At 38.1% G+C, this 11,100-nt stretch overlaps 1 protein-coding gene across 2 annotated transcripts in view; it reads right to left on the bottom strand.

The window, feature by feature from the left end:
- LOC127410247 (centrosomal protein of 85 kDa-like) overlaps positions 1 to 11,100 on the bottom strand; it is a 95,892-nt gene that overhangs the window by 45,262 nt on the left and 39,530 nt on the right. The window lies entirely within an intron of this gene.

The following is an 11,100-nucleotide window of genomic DNA, read 5'->3' as shown; positions in this document are numbered from 1 at the left end:
TTTGGACACTCAAACTGAACTTGGACTAAGGTTAGCTAACTTGCTAAAGCTAGCAGCAACACCAAAACAAAGAATGTACATTTGACATTTAATTTCCCTTGGCTAATGCTTAAGTATAATAATAATAATTTAAAAAAAAAAAGCCTTTCCGTTCCATTTGAAACAATACTGCCCTTTTTCATACACTCTATGGCCAAGTACATATGGTATAGTGAAAGTACACAGTATGTAGCACATCATTTGAAACATGACTTTAGGCTATGTTCGGCATATAGAACATGCAAACATACAATTCATATTATTTGTGCAGTATATAGTATGTATACTGTGCATAAAATGCAAATGACATATTGTGTCCCACAGTGTAGAGTGCTGGACTTGACCTTCTATTTCCAGTGTGATGAATTAACCGCAACTATAGCCGGTTTTAACATTTTTTGTTAAAAACGGTCTGCCAAAAGTTATCCAAAATGTATTTTGATTGAATTGAATTATTGGTCAGTAACAGTTTGAGGGCAAGGCTTAACAAAGGTTAAAATAGACAGTTTGAGTGAGCTATGAAAAACACCCCTGCGCGAAGGGTGCTTGTACTGTACATGTTCTTCAAAACAACAACTCTGATGATGATGAATATAGGAAAATAGACATAATGGAGCACAACTAGAGCATTTAACATTCCATTTGTATTCTTGGTGAGAGACTGAGAGAAAGAGCAATGACTGAAAATAGGTGGATGGAGATGACCTAATACTACACTGCCCAGAATTCTCTAACATCCCATAGGGATTCCCCCGATCATACAGCCTTTCTTTTATCCTTCAAAAACAGGCCAAAAACACTGCCAGGCAACATGTCACAACAAAAACAAACTGAACTCATCTGACTGTAACTCACTTGGAGGAGAATAACACACACTCTGCTCTAAGCTGAAAGCCATCCTCAAATACACCCACAGAAAATCCTGAAACCTCAAAACTAGTGAAGATCTGATTCAAGGTAGCAACAGCCACTGGTATAGGAGCACTGACTGTTATACACAGTTATGCCATTAGGAATATGATAGTGAATATGTGGGCCTAATATAATGTTGTGTAATCATATTAATGCCATATTTGTTGGCTTTGAAAGCCTAAAGAATTATTCGTGTAAAGAGGAATGGAAAACAAGACAAATCAGAGTTCTGAAGGTGTTAATGTGACACTCTGAGGTCACTTTACTGCAGTATGAGCAGTGCGGTTGAAGAGTGCTGACAGTTACACTGAACTGAGTTGATGGGCTTCATCAGCATGTCATGAGGCAGGCTGAGATACAGCTATTCACGTAAAGAGGCTCTGCTGTCCATGATGTTCTCATCTGCTTCGAACACCTTGTTATGAGAGAAACAAGCATTCTAGTCGATAGTGGACATTCTTGATCGGATCAGAGTGTGAATCAAATCTTAAGTTATGGTCGTGTCAATATACACACACCTGTGACCCCTCATCAATTGAATTCAAAATGAATGATCCATTGCTACATTGTTTAGGAACCGTAAACAGCCTACAGTTAGGCTAATGGACTATTTTACTTGGCCAAAGCACAGAAGGTACGTAGACACCTGTTATATATAACAGTTCAAACATTCACATTCATTTGAGCTAATTACATTAAAACAAAATGGTCTGGAAATTATTTTTGGCCCATACCATGTTAAATATACCCGGTGTGTTCAATTTCCACCCAAATACATGTTTTGCCATTTTGCAATTTGTTGAAAACCTATATTTTCAAACTCGTCCTATAGCTTACATCAAATCAAGATCAGCTTACATGATCTTGAGCCCATGGCGGTCAAAAGTTATTAAAAGCTTTTTAATTAAATCACTCTAATGCACAACATTGATTGGATTATTGATGTAGTAGGCCACATTTCAGCATGTAAGAGACTTCTTGGATTGGACTTCTTGGGTATTTCATTTCTGGGGCCGGTTGCATAAAACCGTTTTAGACTAGTCTTACTAGTTAGTCGTCTAAAATGTTGGTCTTAATTTTTTCAGTCAGTTGCATAAAAACTTAGATCGGTCTAATTAAGACCAAAATGTAAGTCAGCACACCCCTAGGCTAACTTTTGTTTACATTCCATGTTGCCATGGAAAATTACTGTCAGCTGAGCCAGTGGGGGCTTCAGTTGAGACTTTGTAGAAGACTTTGACTTCAACGATGGTAACAAAGTGTCATGTGTTTTGTATTATTTGGGTTAAAATCAATAAATTTGTTCATTAGAATCAATTTTGAAGCACTGTAGTCCTTTAATAAGCAAATATTTTCAGCGAATGAAAACTGTATTGAGCGTCACCTGTCGGCCATTTTTTTTAAAGCTGTTCCATGTCTTTCATTTCCCACAATGCAATGCAAATTACTAAATGTCTTACTAAAAACAACTGTGAGCTTATTTTATGCAACAGGCTTTCTATGGCATCTTTAGCTAGTCAAACTAATTGTTAGACGCAGTCTTAAGTTAATGGCTATAAGCAACTGGCCCCTGGTCTCATGTGAAGTGACACTTTATTGGTCAAGATCTTTTTCTCTATCCTACTGTTCTTCACAAAATGTCCTTTCTGCTACCCAGCTTTCTATCAGTTCACACCCCACCTACTCACTTTCTCCCTGTTAGTCATGACAGCCACAATACAAAATGTCCCGTAATGTCCCACAATGTCATATTAGAGAGACGTAACAGGCTTTCAGTGTCAATAAAAATAAATATTGAACTATAGATATAAATTTTAGGTCATAATCCCGCTTCTTGACTGACTTCTGAGGCCAAAGTTAACTAGCACTTAGCTCTACCGTGGTCTGCACAATGTAGCTCTTTGTTGGCATGAGAGTCTTTGGCAATAGAAGAGCAGCTGGACGCGGGGCAGAACTGAGTTGGCACATTCCACAGAAGACCCACCTCTCTTGAAAATGTGGATTTATATGCACAGAACTGAATGTCCACCTACCTATTACACTACCTAAACTGTACACACACTCTATCAGTGAAAGGGATTAACCTGGTTTTCCAGGTAATGGCCAGACTACTTTCACTTTTGGTTTCAGAGCAACAACCACGTGAGGAGAGCAAAACATATTTACTAAATTGGGACCAAACCATTTTGGGGCACAGACCTGACAAGTACATACTAAAAATAAAATGGTCAATTCTTAAAGAAGATGCTTAGGAGATGCTGTTCAAAATTCTGCATTAATGAAAGACAAATATATTTTTTCAGCAAATCTTAAATTGATTTTAAATTATTACCTAATAATATTTGCATTTAAAATATGACACTGTCCTTGCCAAAACCTAAAAACACAATAAGTCCCATCACAAGTCTTACCATGTTCTAGTTCTAATCTGAGGGTGAAAATGCTCTACTTTGTGTTTTATAGATAATTTTCTTGTGAAATGTCAAGTGAATTTTCCAAAAGCTACTTCAAAAGCCTGCCGGATTACCAAACTCATTAAATTCTTTTATAATATACACACATTCGCTCTTTATCTTAAGCCTGATATGCTGAAAACTACTTTGTTAATGTTTTCGCATTCGCATTCACATTCACATGTACTGTACATGACATATTGTCAATTTAAAACAGTGAATTTTGCCAAATGGTGAATAGTTTGCACCCTTGAAATTACTGTCGGTCATTACAACATTTCAATCATAAAATAGTGGGCAAATATAGCACGTTTAGTTAGTTACATCTTACATGACACTAACACTCTTAACCTGAACTGCTTGCTGATGCATGGCACTGGAGTAATCCAAGAGGTTCCAGCTTAGTTTATGACACTTGAGTCTTCATCAGTTTGATTGGCTATCTCAAATTACATTGTGGGCAGTGTTAGACAACTGAGCACGCAAAAAATTTATCTTTTTTTAAACCATTATGTAATTCCTGCAACAACAATTACAATTAGCTGCAGAACACCGGGGGGGGGCTTAATACGTGGCCCATCAGATTTATACACTATGATTACATGGTGCAAACCTGCAGTTTTCGACAGGACAAAAAAACTTCAGAATTGAACATTTTCATCTTCTATCCTTATAGAGTCAAAGGATCTCCCAAACTCCTTATATTTCAAATGTCATGTAGTAAAAAGGGCTGGATGGGCCATTCCAGAGATGTTGGATTAAGCTGCCAAGAATAACCTCATCTGGTTAAAATTTGCACCGGGGTGGAGGAGAGACACAGAGGCAGAGCAAACCAGGACTGCTAAAGCCTGGAGCTAAGGGTGCTCCAGTCCCAGAATTCCCAGCGGAGGAGGGGGACAAACCAGCGATGAGGGTCAGCTATCTAGGCCTATCACTACTGAACAAATGTGACAAAAAGGTCTCAGATCAGATCTGAAAGAATAGATTATCACCGTATAGATAATGAGGGGTCAGATCATAAATGCAGATTAGACTATTGTAGAGCCGAGGAGGGCGGGGCCGGGCTGGAATGACGCACGCCCAGTCCCCAATCAGCATGATGGGGCACGCGAGGGATAAAGGCGGCCTGGGACGACAGTTCGAGAGAGAGAGAATTACAGGCAGCTGTACTGTGTGTTTATGGTTAAGTTTATTATTAAACTACTATTTATATTCTTAAGCCGGTTCTTGCCTCCTCCTTTCCACTGAACCCCCTACAACTATATTCAAAAGATCAGCTCAGTGGTTCTCATCAGGTGGGTTTTCTGGAAAACAATGCTAAATACATATAAAAACGTGCCATGAAAATGTATAATAGTGCATAGTTGGGATAGCAAAATAAATAGCTTAAAATAAATTAAAAGGGAGAAGAAAATGCTTCCCATATACTTTGAATTTCACATCAAAGGCCGTAGGCTACACCTAATCAAACTCTGCTTCATTAGCTGCTTTTCCACCATTGGGCCAGTGCGAACCAGGGCTATCAACTGGTCAGCCGGGGCCAATAGCCTCGGACCTGGAGCCGTGAGACCAAAATCGATCTGCATTCCAACCATCGGGCCAACAGCCTGCAACGTTGCCCTAAAATCACCCTTAATACGTGGCCCTGGTGCCAACGTCACCCACCCCACCCATTTCACAAATAAAAGGGAAGCTCTAGCTGAGGTTTCAGACTCAGGAGACTAGCTAGCCCTTGAAATGAAAACGGATTTGTAATGTGCCCGCAATTTTCTTTATTTTTCCCGAAACTGTACCGTTGTGCGCTGGACACACAACTTGGCAAGTTCTGCAACAATATACTTAATCACGTCTTCATTTCGGTGGACACATTCGATCTGACGTTCCAAATATTTAGAAAAGCCATGATTTCATCTATTGACCAGTACTGACGATTCTCCATTCTCTGTTGATCTGTTGAGGTAAGCTGGTAGCTTGATATGAAAATTAGGGAAATGACTATCTAAACTCCGCCTTTGATATTGACCCCGCCTCAATCCCCATTTGGACTTCTTTAGGCCAAGGGTAATTGGTGGGCCAAAGGCTCTTGGCCACTGGCCCCGAGGAAGCCCCGGAAGTGACAGCAGGAATGCAACTGGTCCTGGCACGCACTAGCATGCCCTCATTTGGCCCGATAGTGGAAACGTGGCGATTGTGGCACAAATTCATCTGTCACTTGCTCGAAGGTTACCAAATTAGGTAGATGCCAACATGGACAGATTGTTTGACAATGAAAAACTATGAACACAATTATTCAAGGTAAAAGAAAATACAACCCAGGCTACATTAAATGTTGGTTAACTTGCAATGGATAGACATGGTTTGTTAAACCATCAAATGCTTACAATTTCAATGCTTTTCGCCACTTGATGTCCATTGTAGCTTTAGGTCCTGAGGCAAAACCAGTTATAAAGCACTGTTCTAGATGATGGTGTTGGAGTTCAGGAAACACTAGGGTGGGCTGTAGACTTTTTAGGGCAACATTTTTACACGGTTAGATCAATGAACAGCACTGTACACTTTTATGTGATTTGTGTTTCTTGCCTTGTTTCTGTCAGATGCTCTGTGGTAAATGCTTTGTGAGTATCTGTGGGATTCTGAAATGTGGGTCACCGAATATCTACAAAGCTCAGATCCTCTTACTAGGATTAAGCCATGTATAAATCATCAAACACCTTTTTTTTCTTGCAATACTGCCTGCTCGCTATCTTCTCCACATTTTCTTACCCGACTCGCCATGCATGGATGGATAGATGGAATTTGATTGAGCAATCTCTTCCTCTCAAATTCTGGCTAATAAAGTCCATCATGCATTACAATGTCAATTACAGGCTATTACAGACTCACCAGTTTGTGATTTGTCTAGCAAATGAGTTAAAATTTCCTTTTCAACAGTTTAAGAATGCATACATGCCTATGTACAGACATGCTCCACACAAACACAAAAATTACTGCTGTGTGTAAGGCTAGAGGCTAGCAGTGCTTACTCAGCTCTTATGGCTACACTAGCTGAGTCAAAGACTCCTGACTTTGCAGCATGAAGTACCACACATACACACATCTACACACACACACAGTCCTAACACCCGTCTTTCTTATGTCACATCAGCAAAGTAAGCTGTCCGCCACTAGCATCCTTGGTGACATCTTTCAGAGTAAGGCTAGTTAGCAGCACCCATCGTTTAGCATGACATACGCATTGACACTGTCAGAAAACATCTGCAATGTGTGTCCAAATGTGTCTTTGAGCTAAAATGTCACACTGAGCTAGAATCAAGATGGGGAAATGTGGGGTATGCAAAATAGCTGGTGCACATGGGCCCCATGACCAATAAAGGGCCTCCTAAGAGAAAATCCTAAAAAAAAAAAAAAAAAAAAAGTAAACAAAATGCAAAGAAATAAGCATAAAAGGCATATGTTCAAAATATAAATATATAAAAATATATAAATAATATAAATACATATTTTTACATCCAGTAGTTGACCCAATTTTGCATAAGCATAGCAGTTAATATGGCACTGCAATACCCTAATTATAACTTAAAAGATTACAGCCTTCACATTATTTTTCACTGCAATGAACCTTTTCCACTATGCCCCAAAAAAGAGAACCATATGTGGGACCCAGAGTCAAATCTTGAATACCCGCTAAATAGAGCTTGTTGCAACCCTGACCAGAGTAAGCAGAACACTTCTGTTATTCTCTCAGTGTGTTACTGAAACCCATTACAGCTGGTCAGAGCTGGAACATGCATGTTTATTTGTAGTTAGCAATGGGGAGGAATGCACTCGCTAACAAGTGAGGGATCTGAAATAGGTTACGTAAAAGGATAGAAGCGAACGTGAGAGGTAAAGCTGAAAAAAATGAACCAGCATGACACATCAACGAGAACAATATCAAAGTGCTATTTTTTTTACAGCATTCCTCTTCAGAATTAGGGATGTTGAAGCACCGGTGTAAAGTATTGGTGATCCGGTACAAAGTCAACAAAATTATTATTATATATTTTTTTAATAGCATGGATTTCAGTCACTTAGTTATATCGATACTGAAGACAATTTAAATTGTGGCTGCATTCTTAATTGCATCATGCAGCAATTGGTAACATGACAAATGGGAACAATTACATGCACACCAATATGCTGGTAACTCTCAAAAATCTGCTTATTCAAATAATCCAACAACGTAAGAAAACCACATTTATATGTTTTAAATCACCTGGTTATTCTATGCATTTGACATCAAAACATAAGAAGTCATGCACACCACACTTCATTGGTTAAGCTGGTAAGAACGATGGTAAAAGTGTTTACATGCAGAGCGAAATCGGGATAATGGGCAAAAATCGATGTGTTCAGATCGGTTTATGCTTCAACTGTTTACCCCGATAAAAGAAAACTGTTTAAGACATTTACGTTGCATGTTGTCAGCTTATACCATAATCGGTGTAAGATTGAAGAGACAACAACAAAAACAACCAGCTGAACTAAAAAACTCTGATAGAAAGGTTTAAGCTGATTGCTCAGTAATGGGTTGCCAGGTATTATTGTGCAATCAGGCACATGTTTACGGCTGAGTGTACATGTGAGTATATCGTATCTAGCATATCATAACACACTCTGACGTGAGTTGGAGTCAAACATGTGCCGCCCGCTCGTGGCCCTGGTGGTCTTGCCAAATTAGCTCATATTTAGCAACTGCTCATGAGTTTCACTCCTCTGCCCTTCGCTATTAGCCTGGCGCCAAAGAGGTGGTTGCTAGGGACCAACATGGAACTCCCTGAGTCTTCCATTTTCGTGATGGCCAGGGGCCAAAATGGGTCTAATAAAAGAATGGGCTTGTAGGGTACTTCTTAAAGATGTTAGGTTCTCCAGTAGCAGCAGCGAGGAGACAAAATTGGCAAGTTCTAAAGCGAGTGTAAATCAGGCATGATGAACATCACTTGTTCGCAGCTTTTATGAACATATAAAAGGACACTGTGCCAGAACCAAATGTTAGCAACAGTGTCGGTTGCTATAACGACATCATCCATATAATGCATCCCAGTATTTTGTTTTATTAGCCCATTTTTATTTAGCTAATTAGATATCAATCACAATACAATTTTTTACAATATGTTTTTAAACATATTCCTTTTTTTTTGTATTATTCAATTACCAATTATTATGATAAAACTGAAATTATTCCAAGTATATATATATTTAACTACACATCATCATATGAACAACCACTCATTACTTTATGTCATTTAAGGCCAACTAACCTTACAATTTTGCATTTTTAACATCGCTTTTAAAAAATACATTTAACACAGTAACGTTGTTGGCACATCTAAAATATTATACAGAATGTATAAATACATAATATAAATGGGTTTTTCATAAGATTTTGTAAGCCTAGATGTGAAAACTCTTGTGCCTGTGTTGGTGCTGGAGCTGTTTCTATGGTTACGGATGGTGGCCGCGTGGTGCTTGGTCATGTTTCCCGAACTGAACTGAACTTTCAATTCACATAAAACTGGGGCTTCAACACATGAATTCCAAAATATAACTGAGAAATTCGATATACCAGACTCATATCCATCAAAAATGTGACTTAAATCGGCATTTAAATGACTGACTTAAGACGACGGATGTGAAACAAGCAGACAGAAGTCATAGAAAGATACACATTCTACAAATGGGACAGGATGCTCTACTAATCGGCCAACAACAAACTAGTAAGTTTAATATTTTTAGCTGTGGTGATTTTAAAGTGATGAATTAAAGATGCCACTTTTTGTAATGTTTAAGTATGCTGAGAGCGTGCATGCATTGCATATAGTAGTTACTATCAGCAAGTAAGCTTGAAAAGTTGCATCTTAAATCATCCTCATTATTTAAAGCATAGCTTCTGAACAAATTCACTGCATTCAAAAATAAATGTCAATTTTAGTCATGATCGGACTTTAAATCACCTGCTGTAAGCAATGATCTAGTTATTAAGCATAGTCCAATGGTTTATTTGTGAGATGCTGTGGACAGTATTTTTATAGAGTCTGTTGGCGATTCTTTATGTTGGGGTGTCTGACAGACTATGGCTTGCTTTAATAAACTGTGAAAAATCTGTTGGATGCTGTGAACTACATGTTGCGCACCCACAATAATCTTACAGTTAAGCACTTTTGAAGCACTCTGGTTACAGTGAAGCACATCACTGAGCTTGGGATGCGCATAAGCGGTGTCATGTCCTAGATTGGAGCGTCAACGACTTGTCACATCCTGAAGGCTAATTTATACTTACTGCACAAACAGCATCCTTTAGTTCACCTAAAAATGATGACGAAAGGCATTTATGTTTTTGTTCTGCTATAACGTTTGGTGATATTTCTCCTGTTCACACACCTAATTAATCTAATTAAAAGCTACAATTATTGAAAAAAGAAATGTTGGTATGAGTAGTGCGGAATCATTTTTTACTATTATTTATAAAAACAAATTAAATAAAAAAGCAGAGAAGCAACTTTCAAATATGATTCATATTTAAAAATGATTTGTCCACCAAATCAAAGTCACAAAACAAAAAAAAAAACATAAAAACAAGAGGACCCCATCTGACCCTAAGGACTGTTTGTGAAGTTTAAAACAAAAACCCTTATTTTGTCATATCAATAAACATCAATGCTATGACATTTTTACATTTTAGAACATTTTGTTTAGGTCATATGGAGTAACCTTGAGAAAACGTCTTTATATTATTGACTAAGGGGCCGTTTACACAACGTTTTCAACTAAAAACGGAAAACATTTTACGCATTTTGGCTGTTTGTTTACACGACAGTGGCAATTTGGGGCCTGAAAACGCAAACTTTTGAAAACGGGTTTCAAAGTGCACGTTTTTGAAAAAGATGCCGTTATCATCTCCGTGTAAACATACAAAAATGCAAATTTGTGAAAACGATGACATCATGCAGACGCGTATTACGTGTTCAGTCATTCAAACGTATTACGTCACACGTGAGACATTCAAAACTACAATGGCGGACTACAGGACTGTGTTTGCGCTGCTCAAGATTTTGAGTTTATTGACGCTTCTCCAGCGAAGTAATTGTAGTAATAAAGCAACCTCATCGTCCGTCCAGACAAATTTGCTCGATGCTTTCGCCATCTTCATTGTTTGTATTCACCGCTCTGTGGAAGAACGCTTATTTGCGCAAGCGCGTAGTGTTTCTTTACAAAGTGACATCGCCAACTACTGGCCTGGCATGCATAATACAGCGTTTTTAATCGTTTTCGTGGATCCGTGTGAACGGGGATCGTTTTGATAACGTTGTCGTCTGTACGCAAAACTTTTCAAAAATGCAAAGGAAAAACGTTTCCGTTTTTAGTACATTGTTGTCGTGTAAACGTACCCTAAGAAGAAGAAGATATTTGTAAAAAAAAAATGTTTTACTTGAAAAATAATGTTTGAAAACTTTTTTGAAATTAGTGATTATGTTGCGTACACTGATGTATTCAAAATATTTGAATGCCTTATAACTGATAGTTACACCACATTACATTTTTAAAGTCATTAAATCAAATGTTTAAAAAATGCGCTAAATGTTTACAAACAAATTACAAGTCTACGAACTAATCTAGATTATTCACAAAACGTATACTTTTTTCACCTCGGACAACC

The sequence above is a fragment of the Myxocyprinus asiaticus genome, chromosome 19 (assembly GCF_019703515.2).
Source record: "Myxocyprinus asiaticus isolate MX2 ecotype Aquarium Trade chromosome 19, UBuf_Myxa_2, whole genome shotgun sequence".
Classification (NCBI taxonomy): domain Eukaryota; kingdom Metazoa; phylum Chordata; class Actinopteri; order Cypriniformes; family Catostomidae; genus Myxocyprinus; species Myxocyprinus asiaticus.
Note: the sequence above shows the minus strand (reverse complement) of the source record. Positions and strands in the feature narration are given on the sequence as shown.